The sequence below is a fragment of the Carcharhinus amblyrhynchos genome, chromosome 10 (assembly GCF_965287045.1).
Source record: "Carcharhinus amblyrhynchos chromosome 10, sCarAmb.v2.hapA, whole genome shotgun sequence".
NCBI lineage: Eukaryota > Metazoa > Chordata > Chondrichthyes > Carcharhiniformes > Carcharhinidae > Carcharhinus > Carcharhinus amblyrhynchos.
In genome coordinates, this window is record NC_137333.1 from 62835983 (window position 1) to 62850615 (window position 14633).

At 41.4% G+C, this 14633-nt stretch overlaps 1 protein-coding gene across 2 annotated transcripts in view; it reads left to right on the plus strand.

The window, feature by feature from the left end:
• The window catches only part of nck2b (NCK adaptor protein 2b), an 88961-nt gene that overhangs the window by 56787 nt on the left and 17541 nt on the right, over positions 1-14633 (plus strand). The gene's annotated exons all lie outside the window — the stretch shown is intronic.

Consider the following 14633-nt stretch of genomic DNA (forward strand, 5'->3'; position numbering starts at 1 on the left):
TAACCAGTGTTGTCCTGTTTTAGTGAATTGATTCTTGAGCAACACAATCAAAGCTTGCTCAATAATCTGATTTGTCCACAAATTGTAAAATGGGTTCTTCGTTCTGGGTTAGATGAGAATAAATAATCAGATTGAAATTTTAAGGCGTAGCCTCTGGAATCTTGAGTTCCATATGCCCATTATTACAGAACCTTTATAGTGGCAGAAAGAGGCCATTCAGCCCATCAAATATGCACTGGCTCTTTGAAAGAACTTTCTATCTTGCCCCATTCCCCTGCCTTATCGCTGTAGCCTTGCACATTCTTTCGTTTCAGATAAAATATAATTAATTCAATCTGTACCCACCACCACCCCAGGAAGTTTGTTCTAGACTCCAATTACTGCCTGGGTAAAAAGGATTTTTCCTCATTTGTTATTTCTACTCCTTTTGCCTATTACTTTGACTCTGTGCCCTCTAGTTTCATATGCACTTTTGAGAAGGAATGGTTTCTCACTATTTACCCTGTTCATGCCCGTTGGCCTTGAATACATCAAGTTTCTTCTCAGTCTTTTCTCCAAGGAAAATAGACCAACCTGTCCAATCTATCATCATAGCTGTAGTTGTTTAACCTCTGAATCATTCTTGTAAATCCCTTTTGTATTCTGTCTAGTGCTTTCGCATCCTTTTTCAAATATGGCACCCAAAACTGGGCATAGCACCCCAGATGAGGTCTAACTAGTACCTCACACAATTCAACATGACCTCCTTGCTCTTGTACTCAATACCTCTATTAATAAAACCGAGGATGCGATGCGCTTTATGAACTGATGAGAGCAGGACAGTAGACTCTATATGGACTTCAGTAAGGCCTTTGATAAAGTTCCACGTGGTAGGCTGCACTGGAAGGTTAGATCACATGGAATCCAGGGAAAGCTTGGCAAATCCAATATATAATTGGAGAGAGTAGGAAGCAGACGGTAATGTTGGAAGGATGCTTGTCGGACTGGAGGCCTGTGACTGGTGATGTGCCTCAGACCAGTGCTGGGCCCATTGCGGTTTGTTATCTATATCAACGATTTGGATAAGAATGTACAAGACATGATCAGCAAATTTGCAGGTGACACTAAAATAGGTGATATTGTAGACAATGAGGAAGGTTATCAAAAATTGCAGCAGGATCTTGATCAGTTGGGGAAGTGGCTGAGAAATGGCAAATGGAGTTAAATACAGTAAACTGGAAAGTCAGATCAAGATAGGACTTTTACGGTAAATGGTAGGACCTTAGGGAGTATCAAAGTTGGGACGTTACATTGCAATTGTATAGGATGTTGGTGAGGCCGCATCTGGAGTAGTGTTCAATTTTGGCCGCCTTGCTACAGGAAAGATGTTATTAAACTTGGAGAATGTGCAGAAGAGACTTACAAGGATGCTGACAGGACTGTAGGGACTGAGTTCTAGATAGAAATTGGACAGGCTAGGACATTTTTCTTTGGAGCATGGGCATGAAATGCACTCGGTCTTTTTCCTAGTGTTGGGAGTCAAGAACTAGAGCGCGTGGGTTTAAGTTAAAAGGAGAAAGAATTAATGGGAACTCGAACAACCTTTTTGCACAGAGGATGATACATATGTGGAATGAGCTTCCGGAGGAAGGGACATTCACAACATAAAAGGCATTTGGACAGACACATATAAAGAGGAAAGATTTAGAAGGATGTGGGCCAAATGCAGGCAAATGGGTTTAACTTAGATGGGCATTTTGGTCAGCATGGACCAGTTTAGGCTGAAGGGCCTGTCTCTCTGCCGTAGATTCTAAGATTCTATGCACTCTTCTTGCAACATGCTAACTTGCGGACGCTTATACCAATGTCCCTTTGTTCCTGCACCTTCTTTAGAGTTTCTCCCTTTGTATTATCTCTCCACATTCTTCTTGTCAAAATGAATCGCCTCACACTCTCTGCATTGAACTTCCACTTGCCTGCCCAATCCACCAATATGTCCATGCCCTTCTGAAATTCAAGACTGTGTTCATCAGAGTTGACAATGTTTCCAATCTTCATATCAACTGCAAATTTTGAAATCATGTCCTGCACACCACAGTCTAGGTCATTACTATATATCAGGAAAAGCAAGGGTCCCAGCACTGACCCCTAGGGTACTCCACTGCAAAATGACCTCCAATTTGAAATAAATTATCACTATTTGTTTCTTTTCACTCAACCAATTTCCTATCCAGGTGCCTACTTACCTTTTATTCTGAGCTAGACATTAGCTCATCAGTCTCGTACCATGTGCCTTTTGAAAGTTCACATGCATACCAACAGCTTTGCCCTGATCATCCTCCTTTATTACATACTCAAAAAAACTCCAGCAAGTTAGTTAAACATGATTTTCTCTTAATGAATTCATGCTGACATTCTTTCATTATCCTGTACCTGTCTAAGTGACTATTCATCTTATATTAGCTATGTAAGTGTTTAGGGAGGAAAGTACTGACCATGCTGTTCTGTGGGCCACATCTGTTGACACTCCATGTGGAAATATACATTTCAGATGAGAGGATGTTCAAATTGCAGTATTATTGAAAGAATCCTAACTAAAATGAGGAAGTATAGGGTTTTTCTGCTCTCGTGTTTGATTTCTGCACAATATCATTGGAATGGTTTAGAACAGGATTTTATTTATTTTCCTCTATGTTTTTGGTTTACGAACTATCCTGTGCTGAAAACCTCTAAGGCAAAATGACACAGGTGTAACACAAACAAATTTACATTAAGTATTTTAAGTATTGGATTTTTATCTGAGCTTAAAAACTCTGCCACCGGGGGGATGGCTCAGGGGCACTGCGCTTAGCACTGCTGCCTTTCAGCGCCAGGGACTTGGGTTCAATTCCGGCCTCAGGTCTGTGTAGAGTTTGCACATTCTCCCCATGTCTACGTGGGTTCCCTCCAAGTGTCCCGGTTTCCTCCCACAGTCCAAAGATGTGCGTGTTAGGTTCATTGGCCAAGCTAAGTTCACCGTAGGGTCAGCGGGATTAGCTGGGAAAATATATGAGGTTACGGGAAAAGGACCTGGGTGGGATTGTGGTTTGTGTTGACTCAGTGGGCCAAATGGCCGCCTCCTGCTCTGTAGGGATTCTGTGATTCTAAAATGGGGAACCAGCCAGTGTTAAGTATATATAATAAACTCTTCTTTAAAATAATCATCAATTCCCCTTACTAAATTGTTTTCCCCCTTTGTTTTGAGATGAATATATATTTGATTATTGACTGATGTTTCCATTCCTGAGATTTCACAGCAATAACAGTTGTATTAAATGAGGAGTACGGTTACTTATTGAAAACTAATATCATGTATGTCTAAATGATTAAACCATTGATGCTTCACAAACTTTTTGTGGAGCACAGTGTATTCTGCATTTTAAGAGATCAAGAAGAAATTTAATGGTAGAAGGAGATAAGTGAACTTTACTATGAATGCATGGATCAGAGAACCATCATTATCATCATAAAATCCCTACAGTGCAGAAGAGACCTTTTGGCCCATCCAGTCTGCACTGGCACTGACTCTGATAGAGATTACTGCTAATTTATTTGGATTGACTGAATTGCTGCCCTTATAGCCTAGTAAAAATAACATACAGCTATCGTCAGGGATTCTTTTAGATAGACTGTGCTTTATGGTGCATTCAGAATAATGCTCTAGTTTAATTCAAAAACCAGAAAGTATATATTTTGCTCTTTTAGACTCCCTAAAATCTAGATTGCTTTTTTCTCTTGTTTACTAATTAAGGACTTGTTTTGAAGTATTTTGGATCCTCATAACCATGGCAGATTACCTGTGAATGCTGTCTAGTGTCCTGTCAGGTTGCTTCCTAAGGTCCAGAATGGATTGTAGAGTTTTCAATGTAGAGCAAGTCAGGTTCAATGTGCGCAAATATTTTTGCCAGAGTAGATTATCTGTTGGTGATAAGTAAATCTGTAAGTTAGTTTGAACTTGGACATTTAGAACATAATTGTTGCTAGCATGTCATAATCTGCTTTGTTTAAGGCCTTGAACACTCAAAACAGATGTCTGCTGCAAGGCAGATGAGATTATTTAAAGTTTGGGGAGCAGCTGTTGAGAAAAGTTTTCTGCAGGTCAGAAATTAGGTCATGCATTCACACATTCAAGCACCATTTTCTCTAAGGTTCCAGAGGGAGAAGCTGCTCTTGCTGAAGCTCTGCACTCCAAGTGTTGATGTCAGATGAGTAAGCATGCTTATAGCTAGCAGGCTGAGGGAAATGCACTTATAATTGAATAATGCAGCTCTCCATTTTTCTCTTGAATTCCTAAGTTTAGCAAAGGTTCAAACATCTTTCAGATTTGGAAGGAGATGAAATCAGTGTGAGCAGAGGCATTGCTGAAGTTCAGTCAACAACAACGCAGCCCAAGAGCACAAGTAGCTTTCCTGCTTGTTATCTAACCAGAACCACTATACTGGTTTTGTTATTGGTTCAAAGGATGTCTGTAGAAATCTGGGGAAATCCAGGCCTCCAGACAGTAAGCCAGACTGGTTGATCAGTCAGAAGTGCTCTGGAGCACTGTGAATCTGTGGTCTGCACATATCTGGTACTGGAAATTTGGACCCAAGTCAACCAGTACAGTTAGTAATCTAAGTGAGACAGACTCACAGTGCGCTAGAGCACGACTGACTGATCACCCAGTCTGGCTTACTGTCTGGAAGCCTGAATTTTTTCCAGATTTCCAGAAACAGTTTTTGAACCAATACCAAAACCAGTATAGTGGTTCTGGTTAGACAACAAGCAGGAGGCTGCTTGTGCCCTTAGGCTGTGTAGTTGGTGATTGAACTTCAGAAACACCTCTACTCACATTTTGAGATCTTTTGACCGTGATCCTGTATGGATTTTAGGAAAATTAAGTGCTCGTATGAAGAAGGAGTGGGTGGGGACGGGAAAAAAATGAACTTCATATTGATCAAATATTTCTAATCATAGATTGCATAGTAGCTTAGTGTGGAGATTCCTTTATGGTGATGTATTTCCCTGAGTCAGATATTGAATTAACCTGAAAAAACAATATTGTGTCTTTTCATAAAATCCAATCGCCCTCAGGTATTCTGGTACAGTCTTTGTCAACTTAAGTATATTGGAATGGTTTCCGTTTGTAAAGGTTTCTCACTGTTGAGCAGCTTAACTTGTTATTGTCCATGCTGGCCTTTGGCAAGTGGTGTTAACACTGAGTTCCAACAGTTTTGCTGCAAGTTCTGAGAGCATATTTGAGGGTGATTTATGGCAGTTGTTAAGTGCTTTTTAACTTTGAGCTGCAGCTTGCACATTTTAGAAGTATTTCCAATTAATGCTTTGAAAATTTCTAAAAATAAATGATGATCTTCCCCAGTTAGCAAAAATGTAGATTAATTGCGGAGAAATATGATTTCTGGCTTGGGTAAGATGGTCTTTTGGAAAATCAGTGTAGAGTTGATGGGCCAAAAGGCCATCTCCTGAACTGTTGGGATTCTATGGAATTTTATGTATAAACAGTAGAGAAAAATTCCTGAAAACATCATCAGATTACCAACTAAACATGTATCTCCTTTCCTCTGCTAAACTATGCACCCCAATATCTGGTCCTCCTAAGTTCTTTCCTCACCGTCATAGTACATACTGGCAACTATGCTACATCTTATTTATCCCTACCTCTATTTGTTTCATTCTCCCTCAGATAACCCTGAACATTTGATGCAATGTAGGAAATGCAGAAATACAACAGTGACTACAATTTGTTATAAAGCACTTTGGGATACCCTGTGATTGTGAAAGGTTTTGTCTAACTGCAAGTCTTTTATTAATATGTATCATTCATTCTGAATTCATGTCCAAAGTTTCATTCTCACACTGACCTCTTGATGGTGTAGATTTTTTAAAAGCTAGAAATGAAGATAATGGGCAAAAGCCCGTATTGTAGTACATCATCAAAGTTGAAAATAATAAACTAAAATTAAGTAAACCAGGAAGTTTTTTTTAATTAATGTCAAGCTTGGGTTTTAAAAGCTAGAGGATTCTAGGAGGATTTAATGGCATGAAATATTAGCTTTCATTGCTAACCTCAGTGTTTAGACACTTCCCTTCAGAAAGAAATTGGTCCATTTGATAAAATTGTAGGTCAGAGAAATTTTGGGGCAGAGCATAACCACATCTTTTATTTATAGAGTACCTTTAAGATAGGGAAAAAAATCCTAAAGCACTTGACTGTGGTATAATCAAATGAAATTGGAGGCATGTCTTAATTGGGGGGATGGCTGTGTGGTGGTTGAGGGCTTTAAGAAGAAAATTTCTGACAATGTGGGGGGAAGGACCCATTTGGAAGCAGTCGGGCAAAGAGAGAGATGAACAGATGTTTAAATCTGAATTGAGGAACAAACCTGGATGGTAGTGGGGCTGGCAAAATTTATAGATGTAGGAAGAGGTGAGGCCATAAAAGGGCTTGTCCCACCTACCATCACGTTTATCTTCTCATGCCTCTGTGTGCAACGTGACAGAGTTTTTATTGAGCTGAATTCTACAGTGTGTGGAGGGTGGTAGGCTAGCCAGGACCCAGAATTTGGGTAATCCCACTTATCTGACCTCAAATATTTTCTCTTCAAATGCTTATCCATTTCCCTTTTGAAAGCCACAATTTCAGCTGCCCTTACTGTCTTTTCAGGCAGTGCATTCCAGATTGTAACCACTTGGTGCACAAAGAAGATTTTTCTCATGTTGCTTTTGATTCTTTTGCCAATCACTTTAAAATTGTGTCCTCTGATTCTTGATGTAGCCCGCTCATGAGTCTGGAAGGACAAAGGCATGGGTGAAGCTTCCAGCAGCAGATGGGCTGAGGCCAAGGCAGTGGTGAAGGCAAACAAAATGCTAGAAGAAGAAATGGGTGGTTTATATGATAATATGGTTATGGGGTGGGAAGTTCTGCTTAAATGGATAGGATAGTAATATTTAAAACAGTCTAACCATAGAACCCCTACAGAGCAGCAAGAGGCCATTCGGCCCATCGAGTCTGCACCAACAATAATTCCACCCAGGCCCTATCCCTGTATTTTACCCGCTAATCCCTCTAATTTACGCATCCCAAGACACTAAGGGACAATTTAACTTGGCCAATCCACCTAACCCACACATCTTTGGACTGAGAGAGGAAACTGGAGCACTCGAAGGAAACCCACGTAGACACAGGGAGAATGTGCAAACTCCTCGCAGACAGCGACCTGAGTCGGGAATCGAACCCAGGTCCCTGGAGCTGTGAAGCAACAGTGCTAACCACTGTGCTACTGTGCCACCTGTCTAGTTTAACGTGAAAATATGACACAGGATTGGAATGGAATCAGTTGTGATGAAAGGGCCAAAGAGGATGGTTAAGTGGAAGCAATGTCAGTTCAAACAAGTTTAGATGTTAGGGCAAACAATCTCTAGGACCTTAGAGACTGTAGAGGGGCCAAGAGAGATGCGGCTGTGTTGTCAGGATACATTTGGAAGCTGTTTCAATGCTTCTAAACAACATTAGCAAGGATGATGTTGTGCAAGATGTGTGTCTTACTGTTATAGCTTTGCAGCTTCAATTTGGAAAGAATCCCTGCAATTTTCCAGGTTCACTTTGGACCTTTCAGAACTAGGGAAATAGGGAGGAGGCAGCAGAACGGGAAATAAGATTTGAAAAAAGATTGGGGCAAATGCAAAATGTTGTGTCTATGGTGTCATTATTCATTTTCGGAGAGCTCTGTGTGTGTAAGGTATTACACTTGGACTCGCTGTAATCAGAAGTCTGAACAGGAAAAGAGAGCATGTTTTATTTAGGAAGCCAGAAGCAAGGTTTATGGTTTAAATCCAAATAAAATGAATAGAAAAATCAATTATAATGGGGGAGGAGAGGAAAATAGGGATGTTTAATTTGAAATCGTGGAGTTCTTTCCATTGCTTAGAATAGAAAGTTTATTGTCGTAGCGATTCTAGTAGCTTCTTAATTGCTGATTATGGTGTCATGGCAATGTATTTACTTTTGAAGTTGTTTGATGGACTTGATGTTGCTAGACTGCTGTGTAATGGGCTGTGGTGTAAGTAACGCATTTTTAAAATAGTGCCAGAAGGATTGCACTGACTAGTACCTGGTGCTCTATTTCTTTTAAAACTCAAAGGCCAAAGTGTCTATATGTACTTTCCTGCATATCTGCAATGCGACACCAGCTTTCACAGATAATTGGAATGCATAGTGTTGATATAAGTCTGGCGTCTGTGCTGTCACATTCCCTTTTATACCATTTGCCTTTATTTGAGCAGTAAGTTTCCTTTGAAGCATTTTATCAAATCATAGAACAGTCACAGCACAGGAGGCTGCCACTGTAAGAGGAATTTGGGTAATCCCACTTAACTGCCCTGCAAATATTTTCCCTTCAAATGCTTATCCACTTCACTTTTGAAAGCCACAATTTAAGCTGCCATTACTGTCTTTTCAGGCAGTGCATTTCAGTGCACGGTGAAGATTTTTCTTATGTTGCCTTTGGTTCTTTTGCCAATCATTTTAAAATTGTGTCCTCTGATTCTTGGTATAGCCTGCTAATGATTTTGAACACCTCTAAAACGTTTCCTCTCTACCTTCTCTAAGGAGAACAACCCCACTTAACTGAAGTCCTTTATCCCCGGAGCCATTCTCATAGCTCTTTTCTGCAACCTCTCTGGCACCTTCATTTGCTTCTTAAAGTCTGTTGATCAGAATTAGATGCAATACTCCAGCTGAGGGTGATCATAGTTTCCTCACTTTTGGACTGTTAAAACCAGTATCCTAGATGTCTTTCTAACCACTTTCTCAACCTGCCCTGTTATCTTCAGTGATTTATGCACATATAGCACAATGGAAGTACCACCTCTAGCTGTTATGGATGGCGATCTTTGTAAACGTAGTGTTTTGCCATAGATATTTCTAAAGTATTGGTTATAACCATAATCAGTTATGCGCTGCTTGGACCTTTGAATATCAAACTATAGTATCATCCGATTATACAACGGTAGTGTTTCCTTTTGGTCTGAGATGTCTTCTGTGCATGTGCTGCTTCAGCCTTTTAGAAGGTAGACACAAAAACAATTTAATCATGTGATGTTAGTGTACCCTTACGAAAGTTTTTTTTTTAACTCTGGTTATTTTATGGCCCTGCATTGTTAGGAGGATAGTCGTGTTTTTGGACTTTTTTTCCCATCCAGTGAATTTAATGTTTGATTTTCTGTTTGGCTGCAGTTAGATTTGAGTTTTGAAAGAAAGCCCCGATCCCTGGGCTAGTTCCTTGATATTAAGGGCAATTTAGCATGGCCAATCCACCTAACCTGCACATCTTTGGATTGTGGGAGGAAACCAGAGCACCCGGAATAAATCCACGCAGATAAGAGGAGAATGTGCAAACTTTGCACAGTGACCCAAGGCCGGAATTGAACGTGGGCCCCTGGTGCAGTGAGGCAGCAGTGCTAACTACTGTGCCACCATGCCGCCCCAATGCTTACTTAGACTCCCTGGTAGTTTGGGAAGTTGTCCTGACTTCAAACTGTTCTGACTCTATCCAGAGAATTGCAGACTTCATCCAAAGGACTCAGGTTCAGTATCACATGAGTGTTAGTCTTCGCTGTATTAAACCTGTGAAACGGGTCTCTTGTCTTTGGGAGAGGTCTGATTGGAACACACAAAGCAAAGAGTGTGGGTAAATAAGTGTTTTTCTGGTTGGCAATCTGTGATTATTAGTGTGCTTCAGGTGTCAGTGTTGGGACCACAATTGTTTACAATTTACATAGATGATTTGGAGTTGGGGACCAAGTGTAGTGTGTCAAAATTCGCAGATGACACTAAGATGGGTGGGAGATCAAAGTGTGCAGAGGATGCTGAAAGTCTGCAAAGGGATGTGGATGGTTTAAGTGAGTAGGTGAGGGTCTGGCAAATGGAATACAATGTTGGTAAATGTGAGGTTATCTATTTTGGTAGGAATAACAGCAAAATGAACTATTATTTAAATGATAAAAAAAATTGCAGCATGCTGCTGTGCAGAGGGACCTAGATGTCCTTATGTAGGAATCTTGAGTTGGTTTGCAGGTGCAACAGATAATTAAGAAGGCAAATTAAGTTTTTTCCTTCATTGCTAGAGGGATGGAGTTTAAAAACAGTGAGGTTATATTGCAGCTGTATATGATGCTGGTGAGGCCACATTTGGAGTACTGTGTGCAGTTTTTGTCGCCTTATTTGAGAAAGGATATACTGGCACTGGAGGGGGTGAGAGGAGATTCACTGGGTTGATTCTGGAGTTGAGAAGATTGGCTTATGAGGAGAGACTGAGTAGACTGGGGCTATACTCATTGGAATTCTGAAGAATGAGGGGAGATCTTATAGAAACATATAAGATTATGAAGGGAATAGATAAGATAGAAGCAGGGAAGTTGTTTCTACTGGCGGGTGAAACTCAACCTTGGGGGCATAGCCTCAAAACAAAGGGAAGCAGATTTAGGACTGAGTTGAGGAGGAACTTCTTCGCACAAAGGGTTGTGAATCTGTGAAATTCCCTGCCCAGTGAAGCAGTTGAGGCTACCTCATTGAATATTTTTAAGGCAAGAATAAATAAATTTTTGAAAAGTAAAACAATTAAGGGTTATTGTGAGTGGACGGGTGAGTGGAGCTGAGTCCGCAAAAAGATCAGCCATGATCTTATTGAATGGTGGAGCAGACTCGAGGTGCCAGATCGCCGACTTCTGCTCCTAGTTCTTATGTTCTTATATGAGATATATTTTTAAGAGTTCTACATTATAGTCGTTTTGTTTCTTGTTTGTAATTGATTTTGATTTGATTTATTATTGTTGCATATATTAACATACAGTGAAAAGTATTGTTTCTTGCACGCTATACAGATAAAACATACTGTTCATAGAGAAGGAAACAAGAGAGTGCAGAATGTAGTGTTATGGTATAGCTAGGGTGTAGAGAAAGATCAACTTAATGCAAGGTAAGTCCATTCAAAAGTCTGACAGCAGCAGGCAAGAAACTGTTTTTATGTCGGTTGGTATGTGGCCTCAGACTTTTGTATCCCTTTCCCGATGGAAGAAGGTGGAAGAGAGAATGTCCGGGATACGAGGGGTCCTTGATTATGCTGGCTTCTTTGCCGAGGCAGCAGGAAGTACAGACAGAGTGAATGGATGGGAGGCTGGTTTGCATGATGGATTGGGCTATGTTCATGACCTTTTGTAGTTTCTTGCAGTCTTGGGCCGAGCAGGAGTCATACGAAGCTGTGATAATACCAGAAAAATGCTTTCTGTGGTGCATCTGTAAAAGTTGGTGACAGTCATAGCTGACATGCCAAATTTCCTTAGTCTTCCGAGAAAGTAGAGGCGTTGGTGGACTTTCTTAACTATAGTGTTGGCATGGGAGGGAACCAGGATAGGTTGTTGGTGATCTGGACATCTAAAAACTTACAGCTCTCACCCCTTTGTACTTCTTGAATTCTTACTAACTTTCTTACTATACATGTTAACTATACCCTTAAATAAACTTTGTTTGATAAAAGCTCCCTAGTGGGCAATTTGAATCATACCTGAAATGAAACAGATCATGCTTATCCTAGCCAAATTCAAGGTGCAAAAATTATGATCCGGGGGCTCCATAAAAACACTTTGGAGTTTCTGACCTGAACCATAACAGTCAGATGAGATCAGATGCAAATTGTTAGGTTGTTTTATTTTACAGCTAGTGCAGTTACAATGCGACTTGGATTAATCTGTGCAATTATGCATTGTGAAATGATAGAAAATAGTGAAACCTTGCTTCTCATTGCGTTTGACTTAATTGAAACCCAACTGCTAATTAACCACCCAGATTCTCCTGACTAGAGTCATCACATTTTTCTGTTTTAAAAGCTTGACCCAACTTCAAAACCATCTTATTCCTGACTTTCTGCCGGTGTCTGTCCATCTCTCTTTTTTTCACCTCTTTTCTAAGTCCAAAAGGACTAGAAACATCTAAGATAACGGGTATGAGTGTTTATCAATTATTCTCACAGCCTGATGAATCGCTTAATAGCCTATGGCAAAACTGTATATGGAAGTTTGCATCATTACCAGTTTAACCATTTATGGTTAAAATGCATTGCCCTTTTTCAAATTTGTGTAAATATGGTTTGTTTTGTTTAAAAAAAACTCATCATTTAAGAGTAATTTTTATTTTTTCAATCTTCTGTGGAAAGATGATTTCTGCAGTTAGATGATTTCTGTGATGTGATCACATATGGAGCAGCTAACTAGATGCATTTAGCTCAGATCATGTGTATCATTTGACTAAATAATAGTTATAAATTTAAACTAGCATAAATGTGGCTAGTGCAAAATTTGAGGCTACTTCTATATATTTTTAAGTGTCCTCTTGGGGAGAGTGATCATTGTATGGTGGAGTTTCTGGTGCAGATGGAGGAGGAGAAAGTGGGTTCCCGGACACGCGTCCTTTGTTTGAACAGAGGGGAGTACGGTAGGATGAGAGAAGAATTGGCGAATGTTGACGGGGGAGCGCGTTGGAAGGTAGGTCTGCTGAGGAGCAGTGGAGGATCTTTAAGGAGATCTTTCTTGGTGCTCAGCAGAAATTTATTCCGATGGTTAAAAAGGACTGTAGGAGGAGAGGTAATAAGCCGTGGATAACGAAGGAGGTGAAGGAAAGTGTTAAATTAAAAGCGGAGGCATTTAGAGTAGCTAAGAGTAGTGGGCGAGAAGAGGATTGGGAGAGGTTTAAATGTCAACAAAGATTGACAAAGAAGTTGATAAAGAAGGGTAGGAGAAACTGTGAAGCTGGGCTAGCGCTTAATATAAAAAAGGATAGCAAGAGTTTTTATAAATATATAAAAAGGAAGAGGCTGGCTAGGGTGAACGTTAGACCCTTAGAGGATGAGGGGAGACTTAGTGGTAGGGGATGAGGAAATGGCTGAGGTCTTGAATAACTTCTTTGTTTCGGTCTTCACGGAGGAAGACGTGAATAATTTGTTGGGTGTTAGCGATGGGAAGGTGGTAGGACTGGAGGGTCTCAATGACATTGTTGTTACTATAGAGGTGGCGCTCGACAGACTGGAGGGACTGATTGTGGACAAGTCCCCCGGACCGGATGGAATGCATCCGAGGGTTCTGAAAGAAATGGCGCAGGTGATAGTGGATGCCTTGGTGGTTATTTTCCAGACATCGCTGGATTCCGGGGAAGTGCCGGAAGATTGGAAAGCGGCTAATGTTACGCCGTTGTTTAAGAAGGGTGGCAGGCAAAAGGCAGGGAATTATAGGCCAGTTAGTTTAACGTCTGTTGTAGGTAAAATGTTAGAATCTGTCATCAAGGAGGAAATAGCGAGGCATCTTGAGGGGAATTGCTTGTTAGAGCAGACGCAGCACGGTTTCGTTAAGGGGAAGTCGTGTCTGACAAATTTACTGGAGTTCTATGAGGATGTGTCTAGGGCGGTGGATAGAGGAGGGCCGGTGGATGTGGTCGGTCTTGATTTTCAGAAGGCGTTTGACAAGGTACCTCACAAGAGGTTATTGCAGAAGGTAAGGGGGCATGGAGTTGGGGGTAGGGTGTTAGCGTGGATAGAGGATTGGTTGTCAAATAGGAGGCAGAGAGTGGGGATCAATGGGTGCTATTCGGATTGGCGGTTGGTGACTAGTGGAGTGCCCCAGGGGTCGGTGCTGGGGCCTCAGCTATTTACCATTTATATAGATGATCTGGAGGAGGGAACCGAGTGTATGGTGTCGAAATTTGCTGATGACACTAAGATTGATGGAACGGCAAATTGCGCGGAGGGTGTGGAGAGTCTGCAGAAGGATCTAGATAGGCTGGGCGAATGGGCCAGGAACTGGCAAATGGAATTTAATGTTGGCAAGTGCGAGGTGGTCCACTTTGGTAGGAATAATGGTAGGAAGGACTATTTCTTAAATGGCGAAAAACTGCAGCAGGCGACGGTGCAGAGGGACCTCTGGGTCCTTGTGCATGAGTCGCAAAAACCCAGCCTGCAGGTGCAGCAGGTGGTCAGGAAGGCTAATGGGATGCTGGCCTTCATAGCGAGGGGGATTGAATATAAAAGTAGGGGGGTCTTGCTGCGGCTGTATAGGGCATTGGTGAGGCCGCAGCTGGAGTACTGTGTGCAGTTTTGGTCGCCGCACTTACGCAAGGATATTTTGGCGTTGGAGGGAGTGCAGAGGAGGTTTAGTAGGCTGATGCCAGAGTTGAGGGGGTTGAGCTGTGAGGAGAGGCTGAATAAACGAGGCTTGTACTCGTTAGAGTTTAGAAGAATGAGGGGAGATCTCATTGAGACATATAAGATGATGAATGGGATGGATAGGATAGAGGTGGAGAGACTCTTCCCGCTCAGAAAGGACAGTAGGACTAGGGGGCACAGCCTCAAGATAAAGGGGGGGGCGGTTTAGAACGGAGTTGAGGAGGAACTTCTTCACTCAAAGGGTGGTGAATCTCTGGAATTCTCTGTCCGTTGAGGTGGTGGAGGCTGCCTCGCTAAATATTTTTAAGACGCGGGTTGATGGGTTTTTGATAAGAGAGGGGATTAAGGGTTATGGGGAGAGGGCGGGAATGTGGAACTGAGCCACGACAGATCAGCCATGATCTTATT